This window comes from Temnothorax americanus, unplaced genomic scaffold (genome assembly GCF_048541705.1).
Source record: "Temnothorax americanus isolate GAGA-0224 unplaced genomic scaffold, ASM4854170v1 Scaffold36, whole genome shotgun sequence".
Classification (NCBI taxonomy): domain Eukaryota; kingdom Metazoa; phylum Arthropoda; class Insecta; order Hymenoptera; family Formicidae; genus Temnothorax; species Temnothorax americanus.
In genome coordinates this window covers 469,117-483,141 of record NW_027509505.1, presented here as the reverse complement: position 1 = coordinate 483,141, position 14,025 = coordinate 469,117, and the positions used below count along the sequence as shown (strand labels likewise).

The window sequence follows — 14,025 nt, the reverse complement described above, 5'->3', positions numbered from 1 at the left end:
ATATACACATATCGGAGTCGATATAAATAGCTGCGTGTGTGCATTGCGTGTGTCGCCGTGTGTCTCCCCCGCGTCGCGCCTCCCCGAGTAAACGAACCTCCCGCGGAGCTCCCGTCGGTCACGGGCATTGAAATAAACAAACAAGCATTGGGAGCAATATCCCGCTCTGTCAATATTTGCTCGACGGTTAGTCGACTCGCGAGAGAGACGGAGAGAAAGAGGGAGAGATAGGAGAGAGAAAGAGAAAGAGAGAGAGAGAGTAAGAGATTTCGCTTCCTCCGCGTCGACATCTCCGCCTCCACCAGTGCCTTTCTTCTTCCTACTGCCGCGTCTCTCGATGTGTACCGGCACCTTCGCGTCTCGAGCAACACACCCGCTTCCACCATCCGTATAGACGCCCGAGGGCTCGAGACTCGGCAGTGGTGGTAGTGCATGGTGATCGCGGTGGAGAAGACGGGAAGTAAAGTAAACGGTAATGTAAACGTCGCGTTTTACATTTACGTGTTTGCCGAGTAACTCAAATATTTCGTGCAGCCTGAGTGTCCGTTTCTTCGTGTGTGAAAGTCTACGGATGCGCGATGGTTTCGCGGCATGCAACGTTTATCACGAGAGAGAGAGAGAGAGAGAGAGAGAGAGAGAGAGAGAGAGAGAGAGAAAGAGAAGAGAGAGACCCCTCCTTCCTTTTCTTCTTATACCTGCCCCTGCTTATTTATCTTCCACCATGCGTTCTTTTTCCCTCCCTTTTAGTTAGGTAAGAAATAATTTACCTATGTATCGATATCTCGCGACTTTCGGTCGCTCTCTTTCGCTCAGAAGAAAAAAGAAAATCGATGGAAACCGGAGCGAGAGAGCGGGCGGGCGTGGACCGAAAACTTTAGCTAAATCCTTCATGGAAAATTCAAAGTTTTTCATTAACGTCTCCGCTCTCAGCGGAGGAAAGTTTCGGCGGAGTGCCCGACGACGCGGCGCATATTTCATATATTATTTTGCGCGACAAGGAGGTTGACGGCTTCCGCGTGGGGATGTAGATACGTACATACTACTATAGGTGCCTCGAACGAACGAACGAGCGAGCGAACGAACGTCACCGCCGGCGGCTGTTTGCGCAACCCTCTTTCATGCTACACCCTGTGGCCCTCCATCGCCGCTCGAACAAAGAACACCGTGCCCTGCCTCGCCGCACCGAGCGCCTCCGGCGTTAATATTTTAAGCACACTTTTCTTCCACCGTACGTCCCGCGCTTCCTCTCCCCCCCCCCTGGTCTTTTCGCTTTTCCCGCTCGTCGTTCTCCAGGTTCTCCTACCCGCCGAGAAGCCGCTACGGAAGGAAAGCAGGCGGTGGCTCGTTCGTTCGCTCACTTCCCCCGACCTGAAAGCGTCGTCGTCGTCGTCGTCGTCGCGATGGTAGTTGGAGACGACGGGGAGAATCGGGGGATGAAAAGAGCCCAGGAGAGATAGACGATCGGGAGGAAAAAGAGGGACTGAATTTTGCAAGGCAAATTAAGTGTGCGGTTTTACGACAGCGGCTTTCACACCGTCACCCCTCGCGCCGTTTTGCCTCGCCCTGCACCTGTGAACCCGAAGGGGATGTTTAAAGAGAACCTCCCCCCTCTCTCTCTCTCTCCTTTCTGCCCGTCTGCGCGCCCGAGGGTGCTTTCTCGCAGACAACATTTTTACGTCCCGCGCGCGCCGAAGATGTTCCCGATTAATCGCGAAGGATGGGGATGGAAGGGAGAGAGATGGAGCGCGGATGGTTCCTCGCGCATTATTACTCCGAAAGATTCTGCAGATTCTCTCGGGAAAATATAATCTCTTCAAAGGAAATTTCATTTGTTCCTGATTTATTTCGGCTTATGGAAGCTTCGAAAAAGATGATCCATTAAGCTATATATTAAGTTATTGCGACATTCTTGATCGCAATCCGACTAATCATCGCGAATTGCCGTTGAATCGATTCGATCGAGGAGAGAAAATCAACCTTCCGCGCTCGTCGATCGATAAGAGCGCATTTACGCTCACGTTGAATATATAGCTCGCTGGCACGAAGCGAGGGAAGAGTTTGTACGTCCGTACCGCGTTGCGGTCATACGGTATAAATAAATCGCGAGGACGATTAAGAAGTCATAGGGGGAGAGAAAGAAGAGTCGCTTTTCGTTCAAAGTTTTATGATTTCTCTGCACGGCAGCTCTTCTTCCGCGCCACGTCACTATCTTTTCCGCTGCAAATATCGGGCTTCGTCTCCGACGATATATATTCGCGAATCTTTGAGCAAGTTATACGACGCGCCCTGTGGAAAATTTCAACGTGTCTCGGCCTTGAGGAGAAACGACGAATATACGATGTTATCCTCTCGCGAAGAAGAAAACACACCGGGAGGGAGAAAACACATTCTTATCGCACTTTGTTTTCATAGTAACGATCTATTGCCGCGCACAGATTGCCCGATTTTCACGATAACGGCGTGACTTCTTCGCGTGTGCGACGTGAAAAAGCGCGATATCGTAATTCAGTGATAATTTCGCGGTGGTGTCGCGCGGTTTCCTCGATCGAAGGGTAGTTCAAGGAAGGGCCCGAAGGCGAGTCAATCGCGGTCTCGCAGGTGCGCGTATCTCAAAGGCTGCGTGTGTTCGTGAATTCTCTATCGTTTCCACCATCGCCATCGGCCGACCTCCCTTCTTCGCGAATATAGTTCCTGGATGGGTTTGCGTTCCCGGGGTCGTTGAACCCGCGCGATCCTGCCGACGCGACGAGTTCACTTTCGATCTCTCGAGCTGTCTGTTAGCCGCCGCAACTCCAGGGGGGGCTATAGCACGCGCGATCGTTCAAAACTCAACCGACGTCGCTCATTAAACTATCACAAGTTTCAAGTCTGAAAGCACAGCTGCGGCAATGTAACTCGCCGCTCTGCCGCGGCCATGACATTTTATCGTTAAAAAAAGATCTCTTAAAGGTAACGTGCCGCAGCGATACTTATAAAGTTGTTTTTTCTCGCTGTAAATTTTATTTCTAATACTCTAAGTAATATTTGTGTTGTAGAGTTAGTATATATGTTGTCGTAAAGAATTTCGAATAAAAATTCTACAAAGCTTCCTCAAGAATACATTTTCTTTTTTTCAGTAAAATAATCGTTTCTAAAGAAAATCTTAAAATAAACAAAATTACAAAATTGCAATTCTGAAACGTTATATGTATGTACACAGGTAGCGTTCGATCTGTTTGACATGCGAGCCCACGCAATCGGACAATTTTCTCTCGCATTCGTCCGATCCCCCTGCGGGGTGTATCGCGCCTGGAAACCCGAAGCGTTTTTTGCCGAGGCTTGGCGCGGTTTTACCGCCTGGCAGGTCTGCGACACGAATGCGCCGCGACCGTATTTCATAAATCCGCCGGTGTGTATCCTACCGCACGTGTCTCCTCTTTGATCCCACGGGAAAACGAGGATGCAACCTCCGTTTCTTGCGCCCGTGTGAATGCCACGTTTTGCATCGCGCGTCGCGCCGCGCCGCGTCGACAGAACGACAAAAGCCGGGCTCGCACACACTACGTCGTAATCTGTTCGCGGTGGTTCGTATCGCGGCGGAAAGCGCGTTGCGGAGGCTCCGGTGCGTGTGATATCCGGTCGCTTCGCGCTTCGACGCGCTCGTTCCCCCCGTGTAGCAGTTTTATGCCCGGCGTCGCAAATGTTACGGGACGATTTACAAAAATGTGGTTTTTTTTCTGCCTTTTTTTTTTAGAAGCATCGCGCGCGCGGTATTCGCTCGGACTGGGTTTTATCATAAACTATAAAAAAATTTTTCGCGATTTCACCGATTTTTTTTCCCCGAGGTATATAGATAAAACGACCGGCATGAAAACGTTGGTGCGTGCGTGCAAAAACGACATTTAAAGTTTAAAAATATTCGCGTAGCCGTGACAAAGAATCCAGTTAAATGCAAAAACACTCGGAACACACGACGGAATTTTTCCGCGCGTGTCCCGACTCATTTAATGCGGGGACGCGGCGCGATGGAAATCCGGAACAATCCCGCCACGTATGTACATTGACGCGCGTTCGACGATCATCTAGTTCAGACGCAACGGAGGAGATTCTAATCGACGAAAGACAGGCGGACAAAATTGAAATCAATAGGTACGCGTTGCCCGGATAAAAATGTCAATATCCGTGCGCCACTAGTTTGCTTTACACCGACCCGACAACGTTCGTTCCGTTGATTGTACAAAGTAATTTGGTTGGTTTAACTGGCGCGTGAATCAACAGCTTTTTTTACCTTTGAACGGACAATCGGCCGACGAGCCGCTCCAGCGTCAGATTGTTCGCGTCACGATTCACCACCGGCGTATCCGGCTGTCCGGTAATTAATTGCTCGCAATCAATAGCGCTTTAATATTAAGAGTCACGCGATCCGACTGCCGATATACATAGATATTCGTGATAAACGACGCTGCGGTCGAAACTGGCTCCAAACCGATTCGCAAAAAAATTTACGAGCTATACGCGAACAGGGCCGGTTTCGCCGCTGGCTGGGTAAAGGCTCATTGTTACACGTTATCAGGCGTTAATTCAAATAAACGAGGTTCGAGGCATTCTTTTTCCTGATACTTCCATCGACATAATCTCTGAGGAGAGTGAAACAATGTTGAGAGTCACTGCGGTGAAAGAAGGGGTGCAAAATATTTAGATCCGATCATAAGTGCCCGCGCTTTCGCCTAGAGGCCGTCCTAAACAGCCCTTGTTTACGTTTACGGCTTTGGGTTTGACGATCGCGTGTTACGTGCTCGTTCGCTTGCATGCATATGCACGTGCACTTACACATGTGCACGCACGCGTTGCACACACGACCCTGATATAGAGAAAGAGCAAGAGAGAGAGAGAGAGAGAGAGAGAGAGAGAGAGAGAGAGAGAGAGAGAGAGAGAGAGAGAGAGAGAGAGAGAGAGAGAGAGAGAGAGAGAGAGAGAGAGAGATGGATTTTGCCACTGCGTGCGCGTAGATACCAATCTCGGTAGCAGGGGTTGAAATCGGTCGCGGTAACCTAACCCCATAAACTCTCTACGAGCCGCCGCCCTTCTCTCGGAACTTAATTCGTCGAGGGTCGGCGAAGAGCCGAGCGAGAGATCGAGGGGAGAGGGAGAGAGAGAGAGAAAACAAAGGGGTGACGAGGGTAGTAGAGAAGGAGAGGGTGCGAGAGGGTCGCGCGTTTATGGGGTGAGTTTCACGCGATGGCCATCGCCATTTATTGCCAATTTGCTAAATGAAACGTGCCGCGCGTACATCGTACGATTATTAGTACCCTCTGTCGCGTAGTCTCCCCCAATTCCAGTCGACTCGAAACGCGTCTATCGACTCCGCCGACTATTGAAGATGAAATCATGGATATATATATGTTTTACCACCGTCGGCCGCTATTTTAAAACATTAGAATTAGAGGATTCAGAAATCGAAACCGCGGGCATAACCCTTGAGATCAAAAGGGGAAAAGGATCGTTTGTTCGCGACGATTGGCGCGTATGTATAATCTTCGCCTGTATTTGTAGCGTCATAAAATTTGAGGATTTTAATTTCCATTAAAATTCGGCGATTCTCAGTCAATTACGCACATTAACACAAGCGCGAAAATAACGCTCGTGCACAAGAGGAGGAACAAAAGGAGAAGGAGAAATACGTGCGAAGGCGCCTAAGGCGAGAGGAGGGGCGGTGGTTTGAGTTTAGAACGGAACAGACGCGGGGACGAGTCATAATAAAAAGATTTATTCGGCTTTTATCCCGGAGTTATTCAGCTCTTTCCGCCCGAGCCCGTGAGCCCGCGTCTTTTTTTTCTCTCTCTCTCTCTCTCTCTCCCCCCGTCCTTCGCTTTCCTTTCTTCTTTATAAGTCTCCTCGGGCGGAGCAACCTGAGCAAGGAGCCCGAGAAGATGAGACGGAGATAAAGGAAGAAGAGGGGCAAAGCCAGAGGGTCCTGATTAAAATATACGAGCCGCAGCCTCACGGATTTCTTCTTATAACCCCGGGTCCTTATATATCCCTCCCTTTCGTTTGCGCGCCCCAGCGAGAGGATACCGGGGGCGCGCATTCAGGGAATTCGAAATGAGATGCCCGCCATCGCGAATTCACGCGCCGCGTTCCGCGCGAGGCGCGAAATTGGACCGAGCGTATATATATTTTACGTGCCGGATTGGAGGGCGGATGCCGGATATATCGGGATTATACCGCTTTATACACCGTCAAGACGGCTGATGCGCGTGAACACAGTTACAATGTAAATCCGCCGCGCTCTCCTCGCAACGCGCGCGCAACGACGGAGTCTGCTACAGCCGTTTTCAATCGTACCGCGCGAATGACGTACAACACTAATCGAGAGGAAGATTGAACGAATGAGTATGCATGAGTACACGTGTACGGGAGAAAGGGAAGGAGAGGCGGGTTTACGAAAAGACCGATCGGACGAGCTGTCGTTTAATTTGTCCCATCGATAAATCGCAATTAACGTCGATCACTTTTATTATTCGCTATTCGCAGCGCGGATTGTTTGCTGACGTCTCAGCTGTTTCTGTATGCGATATCAATCGGCGGTTACTCAATATTCAATCAGCATTCCGGGCTCGGTTACATATCTCTCAGTTACAGTTACGTCGTATATGTTACTGATTTCGACGACACCACGGCGTCCGGATGGCGTAACAACTATGAGCGAACTCGAGCGAACGTCACGTTTGCTTTAACTATCGTAACTTTGCTGCAATCGACCGGATCGCTAGATCGAGGAACACAGGTGGCACGACGCGTATTTTACGATCGGAGCAAAAGGAACGATCGACGACGGAAATTATTCGTATATATATAACTGGCACTGTAAAATTGTCGTCGTTCAGTCGCGCTCCCTTGTCAAGTTCTGTTTTATGTATCGTCACCTAACCGGGACCCGTTCGCCATCGCCACAGTCGATCGTTATGTTACGCGTTATGTTATATAGCGATACATATCTCAGGGGGACTTCCTCTTTCCTGTTTTTTCCATGCCATATAAAATATATTTTATATAAATGTGTTACATAATTATTTCTGTCTCTTTTATCATCGAAGTTGATAGAGAATTTTGAAACAGACAACGAACATAACCGAAAACAAAAGAGAACTCTCAGCTCACTTTTAGCTATTTTTTTAATCCAGTTTTAGATTAGTAATAGTATTTTCTAATAAACATATAAATTTTTTATAACTGACCGCATATAAAAATTCGAAAAATGTATTGAGAATATTGAGATTCAATCATATCGTCGGTCATCGCCTCTTTTTTTATATGTTTTTATATATATACATTTTTGCATCTAAGTATACAACATTGCAACACTAAATTGCTTTAAAATTTTTAATATTTATATTTTTACACACAAAATTATATTTAGAAAGTATAAGAGAAAAATTTTGCTTAAATATATAAACTATTAATTAATGCTAAATCTAAGCAAAACAACGAGAAAATCAGATGTAATCTATTAAATATTGCACGCTACATTAAAATCAATCGAATGTTTTTTTTATGTCGTAAAGTAAATTTTAGAATCTTACCACAATCAATATCGGTTCATGACCGACTAATATAAATACAGTTTGATATATAAGAAATGAACGCATTAAACAGGGTAACAACTACGTGACAAAAATAAAAATCAATATAGATATATAAAGACTCACAAGCCAGAAGAAACTTCATCAAATTCTTCGTCGTAACAAGGTCGTAACAACGTTGTAACTGCTTCAAAGTTCGGCATGTCATGGTTGATGACGGTCGGTGAGAAATGTTACGAGGTCCGACACGAATGATGGATCTGCCGCACAATCCATATTGTTGTCAGAATAAATTTTTCATATTTTCGATACACGTCTTTATGAACTTTCACGTCAACGTAGATATTTCGTTATATTACCAACGTTATCAGAAAGAGAGAAAGAAAGAAAGAAAGAGAGGGAGAAAATTATTTTTAATATAATACATTAGAGATTATATATATTTCAGCAAATATTTTAATATAATTGACATACAACACATTAACCCCAAGATAATCTATGTAAAAAATTCTTTTCTTCCGCAACAAACTACGTGACTCGTGTAATTATTTTTAATAATTCTTTTTAGATAAAGGTAATCAATCAGCCGCGCAAATTTTCATTAAAAAAAGATTTAATAATGTGCGAGTAACAAAGTTAAAATATGCTATTAATAATAATCAACATATCAGGTCATTTGACGTTGACAGGCATTGCCAACATTAGTCGTTTAACATACACACCGTCTATATGTAGGAAGCAAAGACAAAATCATCTGACCAGTGATAATCAATTTCATCTGAACTGTGAAAATCAATAACAGATGACAGATCGATATAACGCACGTATAGTTACGGATCTCAGGGCGCGAATTTTACGCGATATATGTAACTCTGTGCTAATTATTGGCTACTCTATAACTCGAAAGCCATTGTGACATCGGCACTTTCGTATATAGTAGAGTTTTAAAGACTGCAATTAATCTCCGGAATTGTGATTGCGGGACACCCTGTATAGAAAGTGGTGGCGTATCCACGAAACCGATATACAGCCCGACAGTGGTCGGTGTACGTGTCGGTGTTTATGGCGATAACTCCGGGGTCCGCGCGCGATAACGATCCGCGATATACCTCTAAACGTCGCGTCGATACGCGGCGGTTTTGTGTTTCGTAAAACATTATCGCTCGTGTTACCGATGCCGATGCTAATCAATTACAGCTTGACCAACGTTGCACCGCCACGGGACTGTAGCTACAGGCATTATTGCGTTCACTCATTTGTCCCAGACGACGTCCGACGTCCAATTCTATCGCGTTCTCGCCCCCCCTCCTCCTCCCACGCGTGTCACACGCGGGAATCTCGAGATAAGATTCTCTCTGATTAAGGCAACGCGACACTCTCCGTTTAGCCGTGTGCAGTATAGGATTTCAATTTTAATGACAAATTCTTGGAATTAAAACGTCAACCTAGTCGAATGTAACAAATACGTATAGTTTCTCAAGAACGAGAAAACAACGTAATGCCGAAGAAGCGAATCGTGATGTCGAAAGCGGAGGCGTAGGAGTTAGAAACGAACAAAGTTAAAAGTCGCCTCGTCGCTACTGCTCTCTCGCTCTCTCTCTCGCTCTCGCTCTCTCTCCTCCCCTGTCTATCTATCTATTTATCTATCTTTCCGTGGGCGTGGAACATCCGTTATCAGATCGCGGAAGATTCAAAGGTCTGCATGCGATCCAGGCCCGAAGTACATTACATCCTCAGACTGCGTCACCCAGCACCGAGTCTTGTTTATCATCGCAGTCATATCGAGGGGGATGGGGGCGCGCGTTTTGCCGGAGACTCAAAAGAGAGACTCCTCTTCCATGGCGCGGAGGTCGCGCAGCCGTAACGTAATTACGGGCGCGCTTAATTTGTTTGAAGTACATTGCAAAGTACGACGCGACGCGGCAGAGGTGTTAATGGCAACGCGAGACCCCATCCACTTGCACCGCGAAGCTTGTCTAGCCTCGACTCTTTCTGCCAGTTGCAGGATGCTGCGACGCGACTATATAAGCTGCCTCTCGCAAATTACGGAAAAGGGTGGGGAAAACTCGGCGAGAGAACCGGGGGATGGTCGCTATCTAACGCGATGAAAGCCTGCGTCGGATATATACACACACAGGATGCCATAGCACATACAAATAGTGTAATTAATTCTTGATTTGAAAAATATATTTCGAAATATATACAGTCCAAAATATATATGATAAGATATTTTGGACAAGTTGAGCTTTAATTTCTGACACTTTGTAGGCTATAAAATTGATAATATATAGATAACTATTATCGAAAGATAAAAGTTATTTAAATTGATCTGATCCAGTTTGTCTGATAGTCTCGGTCCTACTATCATCTTCGGCAAACAGCTCTGCCACGTCGTGATTGTGCAGATGCGTTGATATTTATCGTATCAATAAGGAGCGCGTAAAATATGATCGGCGTACGCCCGCCCACCAACAGCCCGTTAAATAATGTCGTGCAAACGGATACGTGGTGTACGTGTTCATTGTTATTTAACATCGGTCGGTAGCAATAACATGGACGGACGCAATGCGCCGGTTTGCGCACCACCGGCACAAAATTGTCCAATACGTGAAATATAATATTCCCGATAGAAATAATGGAGAACGCGTGAATCGTTAATACAAATAAAGTAATCGCTTATATAAATCAATGGCTCTTCCGCGCCTCCCCTCCCTGCACGGCGATTCTGCCCGTTAATTCCGAATTGTCGTGAATTTGCGCTGCGTGCCAATCTCCTGGTATAACGCCATGTGTATATCGTGAAAAAAAAAAAGATAATTGGAACGGCACGTGGATAAACTCGCGTCGCCTCGTATTCACAATAATTAGTTAATCGGATTCGTCCCCGTCGCGCCGCTACACACCCGAATAATCTCCATTTCGGTCTCCGCGCCCGGAACTTGGGCGTTACTTCCGCCGCGGAAACTCTGATACACATCGTATCTCTCGGATGCGCGCAACATTGCTTTTGGATTACGAGCACTAGGAGTGTAGTACTCGCTACTCGCGCGGAGCGCCGAGAGTTAGAGGAGTCAAAAGAGAAGGAGGAGGAGGAGGAGAATGAAGTGGATGAGGACCCGTGGTGGATATACACTTACATAACCACACACGTACGCGGATATGTCACAGTAACGCAGGTCGGTTGCCTTCAGCCATATCGCCAGCGAGAGTTTGACCAGCCAGCGAGTTGATCTCGTTGGTGTTGGGGCGCGTTGACGTGGATGTTACAACGAATGAGAGAGAGAGAGAGAGAGAGAGAGAGAGAGAGAGAGAGAGAGAGAGAGAGAGAGAGCGAGTGAGTGAAAAGAGCGATGGTAGGCAGAGCGGTAGAGTTTCGAAAGGGACGAAAGGGGAAGAGGGTTCGTAGCCAGAGGGGCCGCTCGAGCGAGTCTGTTAATTGGACCAATTACAGTAATTACTGAAAGTTTCGGTGCGGGCTACGAGGGAGCGAGACGGGGAGATAGGGCCGTAATACGGCACCACGACGAGCACACGATTGCGACCGCCGCCGCCGTCGCCGCCACCGCCACCGCCGCCGTCGCCATCGCCGTCGCCATCGCCGACGCCGACACCGACGCTCTCGCGTTCTCTCGCTTCCCTCTGTTAACGACGCACACTGACACCACACCGACGCATGCTCGACGCCCACCGCCCGCGACATGACACAGAGCCGGGTATTAGCGATGACGCGTACTGGAAGGGTACTTGCGGCTGGATACGCTTGTTTTCGTATTTAACCCCTCGGTGTCCCCGCGCACACTTTGACCCTCTCGTTCCTCCTCGCTTCGCTCCCCGTCTGCGTTATCAACCTCCATTAGGAGTAGCCGTACACGAAAGTGGCGATCTGATCGAATTAGCGATTATATCATTCGTCGTTCGAGGGAGGCTTCTCCAACGAGAGAATTTGAGGGTCGGGCGCTCTCATTTGTCGGAGGCGGCCGTAAAAATATATTGAGAACAAAAAGTTGCGCGTTCGCGCGAGAGAAGTCGTGTAAACGAGAGCGAGCGTCTTGCCGCAGACGAGGGACAAGAGGATGCTACTAAAAAAAAGAAAAGGCGCGGACGATGGACCGTGGGTGAAGTGTGTCAAATTCCGAAGAGCCGCTGCTCGAATCACCGGGGTAATAAAAACTAAATGAGGAACAAAGCCCGCGCCTTTAGCGATCGGAAGCGGAAAATACAGCCGCGGGAGAAACGATGGGGCGATTGAAGACGTGCTGGGAATAATGGTGGCGGAATTACGCGCTTGGCAACGGCTCGAGAGTCGAGAGGGGAAAAGGGCCACGCGATAGATCGAAATGGTGGTCGGGGGGGTTAAGGATGGGAAAGAAAAGGGTCGCGGCAAGAAAATCGAGAGAAATTAATTTATAGGGCCTACACAGGTAATTAAGTTTTCAGAAGGCCGGGGCCCGGCCTAACTCGAGCCCCTCCGAGTTTAAGTCGGAATCCCACATCTTCCTTCTCTCAGCCGGCGGGGGAGTCATTTTCGCCTCTTTTTCTTCCTGAAATTCAGACGTTCGTTCCGTCGCCGCCTGTTGGCGGCGACAATAGGGGAGACTACGCCCCCTTTCCTTCCTTCCGCTGCGGTAAATCACGTTCCGTTTGGATCGAAGGGACCGCTCGGATCGCGGGACTCGTTGATTTTTATTGCCGTCGAGCCACGATTTATTTTACTTCGTTACGTCGTATCGAGAGTTGTGTTCGCCGTCGGATGCCTTCGAGGGTCGCACGGCTGGATGTTTGTGTGCGAGCGCGCTCGTAAGCGGAGCGGCGCGGCGCGGCGGGTATAGAGGCGTAAAAATCTGTTATATCCGCCGCCCACGCGAGAATTCTTCGCGATGATAATCTGGGAAAACGGTGTTGCCGCCTAAGTCGCGAGGGTTGCGCGCTAGGGGATAACTTATCCTTATCTCACCCTTCAGCGGCATACCGTCTCGCCCACGACGACGAGGGGGCGGTGGGCCGCATATCGCGACGCCCTTTCCCGATAACGTTCCCCCGGGCCGCGTGTCGATGATGTTCCATTTCCGTGTTGCGTGACGCCGCGAACTCGCGTGTCAAAAGTCACCTTCAGCGACGCGAACGACAGGGATCTTTCAACTTCAACCCCCTCGGATTATAATACCGTCCGTCTTCTCTCTACTTAAACAAAAAACTATAATTAAGCGAATCGTTTATATTTAATTGGGACGCGAATGTATTTTGACACGTTAGATGTCCGAAATTGAAGATCGCGTCTCGAATTGCGAGAGAGTTTTACGCATCGTTCTAGAAGCACCCCGTATATAGTGTGCGCGCACCGTCAATCGCGTATGTTCGCCCGCGCACGTATGCATACGCGAGGACGCAAACGATTTATACCAATTTGCCCAATAATTGTTGCTGTTATGTTAATTCTCAATCAGCGACGCCGTTCGCCTCGCTTCGCATCCGCGTGCGTGACATGCAAATTCAGTCTGGTGTATGCGCAAAACGCGCCGCGGGCCAACGGAATCCGCGACGGAGAGAGAAACACACACACGGATACAGAGGCAGAATATGAGCGTGCGAATTGACGGAGCGTGACAGAGCGAGCGCGGTGTCGCGCGTGGGCGATGAAGAGACGGAAGTACACCGGCGACGACTAGATTGGGCTCGTCGAGATTCGTTTCGCTCGGTTAACACGCTCAACGTGCGCACATAGAGATAAGTAAATACACAGTTAATCCCGGGAAGATGAATTTTCTGAATTTTTTTTTTAAATTGCAACTAAAGTAAACTCCGTTAATATCTTCTCGCGCAACGTTTACTCCCGAAAACGACCTGTGATATCTTAAATACGAAATTTTTTAAATCTTTTCTCGCGGAGAATATATTGTATAGCGCGTTCGCGACTTTGCGACGTTGCCTCCCCATCGTTCCTGTATATCCAAGCTCGAGCCAAACGAGTGCGGATATCCAGGTTTACACCCTTGTAAAAGTTTCATAGCCATATTCGACATCCACACGTCGTTAATTTTAGCGCGAGCGAGCAAGCGAGCGAACGACCGAGCGGTTCGCTTTATTTTTACCGACTGACCTCAACACGATCGTTAAACCGTAGCGGATGTTTTCCCAACTTACCGAACTCTTTTTCTCTTTCATTCTTCCCCTCCGGCGAGATTGCGAGTGCACACCCTCTCTCTGACGAACGGCGATCCACCGTCGCAGGCGATTACACGGCGTATCGGGATAAGCTTAGCGAATGACTTCAAATTAGCGTGTTCTTTTTCGAACGTAATCGTTGGAATAAAATCGTAGAAAAAAAGGCTGCGTGCGTGCACAGCCCTAAGCCGACATAGATATAGTAGCTTCGGGAGAGAGCGGACGATTGCGAGATTCGGTCGATTGACATGGAGGTCGATAGCGGGCGTGTCGCCAGGGATGGCAACGTGTCAATTCCGAG

The 14,025-nt window shown here is 48.0% G+C and overlaps 1 long non-coding RNA gene across 1 annotated transcript in view; it reads right to left on the bottom strand.

Moving 5' to 3' along the window:
• LOC143901870 (uncharacterized) overlaps positions 1 to 14,025 on the bottom strand; it is an 86,120-nt gene that overhangs the window by 60,561 nt on the left and 11,534 nt on the right. The window contains exon 3 of the long non-coding RNA XR_013258199.1: positions 7,689 to 7,822. This is a non-coding gene — a long non-coding RNA (uncharacterized LOC143901870). The remainder of the gene's footprint in view (positions 1 to 7,688; positions 7,823 to 14,025) is intronic.